Source organism: Lepidochelys olivacea (genome assembly GCF_965140295.1).
Source record: "Lepidochelys olivacea isolate rLepOli2 genome assembly, chromosome: 1".
Taxonomy (NCBI): Eukaryota; Metazoa; Chordata; order Testudines; family Cheloniidae; genus Lepidochelys; species Lepidochelys olivacea.
The window spans coordinates 221,306,612-221,312,322 of record NC_140411.1 but is presented as its reverse complement, the minus strand read 5'-3'; positions in this window follow the sequence as shown (position 1 = coordinate 221,312,322).

Genomic DNA, 5,711 nt, shown 5'->3' with positions numbered 1-5,711 from the left:
CTGCCCCCTCCTCTGCCTGGCAGGCCCTGTCTGCGCCTCCGTCGGCCAGCCTCGCCCCGTGCGCCCATCGCCATGGCGTCGCGGCGTCGCCCGGCACAGCACTGGGCAGGCGCCAAAGACTCGTCGTCCTGTTAGTTTCAGTCAGTGTCACGTGCTCTGTGACTTCACCTCTGCCCCCCCCCCCCCCCGCACACACACACTCTCCTGGCCAGGGGCCGCCCCTCCGGGGGTGTGCTCGGCCCTTCCCCGTGCTGGGGTCCAGCCTCCTGCTCATCAGGCTGCTCGGGTGCTCCCACCGCGGGGCCCGTCTCTCGCAGGCGTGTCTCTGGGACTTTGGGGCCATTTCCAGCCCCGCCCCTGCAGGGTCCCCTCTGATGGCTGGGTCCTCTGATGGTGTCACTAGAGGACCCAACCACATGAGCCACACCATCAGGGGCTCATTCTGCGGCTCATCTGCTAACGTGATATATGCCATCATGTGCCAGCAATCCCCCTCTGCCATGTACATTGGCCAAACCGGACAGCCCTTATGTAAAAGAATAAATGGACACAAATCAGACATCAGGAATGGTAACGTACAAAAGCCAGTAGGAGAACACTTCAGTCTTCCTGGATGTTCAATAACAGATTTAAAAGTAACCATCCTTCAACAAAAAAACTTCAAAAACAGACTTCAAAGAGAAACTGCAGAGCTACAATTCATTTGCAAATTTAACACCATCAATTTGGCCTTGAATAGGGCCTGGGAGTGGCCTGATCACTACAAAAGCAATTTTGCCTTTCTGGGTATTGACACCTCCTCATCAATTACTGGGAGTGGACCACATCCACCCTGACTGAACTGGCCTTGTTCACACTGGTTCTCCACTTGTAAGGTAACTCCCTTCTCTTCATGTGTCAGTATATATATGCCTGCATCTGTAGTTTTCACTCCATGCATCTGAAGAAGTGGAGGTTTTTACCCACAAAAGCTTATGCCCAAATAAATCTGTATCTCCCTTAGGTACATTTGAAAATCCTAACCTCACTCATTAGTTTTTCTGGAGGGATTGCCATTTGTCAGGTACTTATGCCTACTTCTGAATGCTTGTCCCACTAAGAAACAAACTTGAGACCAAGGGTTCAGCGACAGCAACTTTTGGTCACTACCTTGCTGCACTGATTTAAATCATACTTGGTAATTCACTACTTATCCTTTGAACCACCTGTTCCCACTCCACTGATCTTGAATGGACCCTAAGGTATAAGTTATATGAATTCTGCATATTATCTGTCTATTAAGGACATCCAGCAGTTCTATGATTCCTAACTCATTCCTCCCCCAGCTCTTAAACTTATTTTTCATCCTGCTGTAAATGTTGTATTATAGCCAAACACAATGTTCTCTAAATCTGCTACATGCACTTGTATAGCCTGGATTTTCCTACAGATTCCGTCTGCTTTTTAGTCTACTTTGAATACAAATGACCAGTCTTTTGTAATCTTCCTTACCTCATTGTAATGAGCACTCATATTCACTCAAAATCTTTTAAAAACATGAACTCAGCCAGTAAGGCGGGGAAGACAAAGATCTGTTCCAGTAATTGTGGAAGTGCAAGAAACACATCATGTAAATGGAAAGAAGTAGGATAATAAATGGGCTAGAATATGATCTCACTTATGCTGGCATAATTTCAGAGTAACCCTCAAGATGCTTTTCATTTACACTGGTGTAAGAGAGTAGACCTTGCATGGTATTTATATTGACTTCAGTAGATTTAATCCTAATACACATACATGCAAGTGTAAGTGACAGCTAATCAGGCAACACTAGAATCTAATGTAAAACAACCTCAAAAAATTATCCAGTTTTGTCCTAATTAAGGGCCCAGTACTGTACTCAGGGACGGGGGCTGTTGCATATCACCCCTTCTCTTTCCCAGGCCCTTGCCTTTTCTTTGGTGTGTATTTATTCTGAGAGTGGGCTGCATTGATGGAACATATTTGCTAGGACAGAGGCTAATTGCAAATTTGTTGTTATACAGTGGGCCAAATTCTGTGTTGGTGTAACTATTTGTCACACTGCCAGTGAAGTTACACTAGCTGAAAATATGGGATAGTGTCAGTTCCTTAATGGGCAAGCAGATGTGTTGAGGCAACATTTTACTACTAAAAGCAATACGGTCTAGATTCTGAAAGCCTTACTAAATTTTCTCAGCACTTTCTCAGACACAAATTTCCTTCCAATCAATCATTGTACTTCATCAAATTCCTTGGTTTGATCCTTACCCTGGACGCAAAGCACTAACAGCCAGATGAGCTGAGCCTGTGAGATCATCTTGATACGTCTGACTGGCCTGATGCTGATCAACAAGCCGTAACAAGTGACGTGGAACATTTAAGACCTTAAGAAAGGTCTGATCTGACTTCAGGTTTCAGCACTATATCAATAAGTATATTGTACTGTGTACTCAGGTGGAAACCATGGAGACTTACAAAGCATAGTTGGAAACCAGTCTCATTTTAACCTCAGAACTGTAACTTGTGAGTTTGTACTTTAGGCATCTAAACAAACGAGAATTTCAGGGATGCTGAACAGCTACAACTCACATTCACTTAAGTCTATAAAGCCATTCTGTTCCCAAGCAGCTGCATGGATTTTCTAATCTTTGCCTTCCTTCTCCCAAGCTCCTAACCCTCATGTTGCCCTGTTCTTGTCTTAACCTTGACTGGAAGCTTTGTACTACAAGGGCTCCATCTTTCTTTGTGCTGTACAATTCCATGCACATGTGTGGTGGTATATAGAAAGTAATAATATTGTTATCTTAATGAGCAAGGATGGATTGTGACTGAGACAATAGATTGAAAGTCATCCAATCTGGGTTCCATTTCTGGCTTTGTCACAGACTTCCTCTGTCATAGGCAGTGAGTTATATGGGTGCATGGTGTCCGTGCTCCACCAACATTTAGGAACATGGGCCTGGCTCCACCAACGTTGGGGCTTACCGTGCTTTGGGGGGCCCTGCACTTCAGGGGGATGAGGGGTCCAGGGCGGCCTGGGGAGATAGCGGGAGGCCTGGCACCAGCAGTAGCGAGCGATCCAGCCCCAGCCCGCTCTGCTCCGCCCTGTCTGGCCCTGCCGGCTCCTGGCATCGCTCTGGGGAGAGGGCGGAAGCCAGAAATGGGTAGAGGTGGGGGCTTGGGGAAAGGGGTGGAATGGGGGTGGGGAGGGGGAAGAGCAGGGGTGGGCTGGGGCCAGGTTGCTCGCTGCTGCCAGCACCAGGTCCCCTGCTAACCCCCCAGGCTGCCCTGAACCCCGCATCCCCCTGAAGCGCAGGGTCCCCCAAAGCACGGGGCCCGGGGCAGTTGCCCTGGTCTGTCCTATGGACGGGACGGTTCTGCTTGGACCCGTTCTGGGCACCACCAAAAATTATACAAACCTGGCGCCCTTGTCTTCTGTGACTGTGCAACTCACTTCCCATCTCTATGCCATATACTCTCCTCATATAAAATAATGCTTTCCAGTCTCACAGTGATGTGAAGGTAGATTTGTTAGTTTGCCAGAGATGCTCACTTATTTCAGTGATATTCGTTATTAAAAAGCCTGTAAAATAATAAATAAACCCTGATTGCCTTGATCATGCAGTGAGTCCCATTCAAATCAATTTTAATTAGTTGCATGACTCAAGGTGAACAGGATTTGGCCCTTTATATTTTAAAAGGTTTTGGGAAGGCAAAGCTGAGTGGGAAAGATCTTATCGTATTTGAAACATGGGAAAATAAAAACCAAACACCAAAAAGAATTCTAACTGTTATTGATCACCTGAAGATCTGGTAAAAAATCACATACTTCAGCAGTCATGTATTTCTGCCCCATCCCCTACTGTACCCCAGGGTGGAGAAAGTATAGCTGCAAACTCTATATTACTTAATGTGCTAGAAGAATGGGGATCAGATATAAATGGTATGTCTCATTTTCCATTTGCCCACCTAGTCTAGATCTCCTCCTTGTGGTGTTACAGTTGCTATAGAAACACTGAGGTCTCCAGAAAGCCTTGTGATGTCAGTCTACATTCTGACAGGAGGAGATTAAGTGGATGACCACAGCTACTGTCTTGCAAGAACATCCTAGCAGCTTAGTTGATAAAAGTGTCCTTTGAAATCCTTTTGGGCCTTCCACTTTGATGGCGCAGAGGTAGGAAAGTCCAACTGGTTTTTTATTCCACAAGGTATTAAATGTGAGGATTAAACAGTAACCTAGAGAGAGCTTCCTTATGGGCCTACTCAGAGTGGAGTAAAGTACAGATTACTCAGTCTGAGTAAGAGGGAAAGAATTAGGCCATGAGTTACTTCCTGCAGGTTCCTTCTATTTGTATCATCACCCTATGAATTGATCCAGATGGCTCAATGTTTAAAAAACAATAAAATGTTCTAAAGCTATTTGCTGAGTCCTCCCATCCCCATCTTCCCAAGGCTGTCCTTGTCCCCAGTTTGACATCTGTGAGTGTGTGGCAGGGTGGGGAGCAGATCATCTCTACCTTCAGGAATGCTCATTTCTCTGTTAATGAGCTCAGAGAAGTTTGGCTAGTGCCTAAGAGGATAAAGCAGAGGTCCCCAAACTGTGGGGCACACCCTTCCGGGGGCCGGGCATGGAGGAACATCTGGGGGGAGCGTGGCGGGACCCAAGCCAGCCCCCATGGGGGGCGGGGAGGGATCACCACCCAGCCCCTCCCCAGCTCTGCTCCAGTCCAGCACATGTTCAGCTCCTGGTCCCAGCCCCAGCCCCAGCCTCAACGCAGCTCCGCTCCCATCCCCAGCCTTGGCCGCTGACTGCGGTGGGTGTGAGGCCAGGGCCCAGCTGCCAGCCCCCACCACAGTCCACCAGCGGCTCTGCTCCCACCCTCAGCCTTGGCCTCTGGTGCAGTCCGAGCCGCAGCCTCGGTCCCCTTACCCCCATCCGCGTCCCTCCCCCACATCTCACCCCAAGCCAAAACCCTGCTCCAGGGTCAAGGTGGGTGCAACCCTCAAAAGTTTGGGGAACGCTGGGGTAGAATATAGTGTACCAGGGGTAGGAAGCACCCTTGGAACACACACATGCAACCAGAATAAAGTGATTGGAATGCGGTCTATTATCCTCTCTAACATGAGAGGTTAAATTATTTCCCCAAATCAAAAACTTCTCAAGTCAAATTAAACACTCCCAGGGCACTAGATTGGTGAGTGCAAGGGGACAGTCTTCAGCTGTTGAGACCACTGCATAGGGATGGTATTTAATGTCTCTCTTCTGTTGTTACTTGTCAGTCTGTTTTGCCTGAAGTTTGATTGATTGAGCTCGGTGACAGATAGTAAAAATTAGTTAAAGCTATTGCTGGGGAGGCAGTGTTGTCTACTGGCTAGAGTGCTAGATTAGAACTCAGGAGACCTGGATTCTAGTGCCCGCTCTGCTACTAGCCTGTTAGGTAACCTTGAGCAATTCACTTCACCTCTCGTATTGTCTGTTTCCCCATCTATAAATGAGATAATGAAACCTCTTTTATAATGCTCTTTGAGAGCTACTGATGAGAAGTGCTATAGAAGAGCGAGGTATTATTTATTAATAGTCACTATTTTTTCCCCAGGTAGCCTCTCATGTGGACTGAAATCCCAACTCTACAATCTCCCCTGTTTTTATAAAAAGAAAAGGAGGACTTGTGGCACCTTAGAGACTAACACATTTATTTGAGCATGAGCTT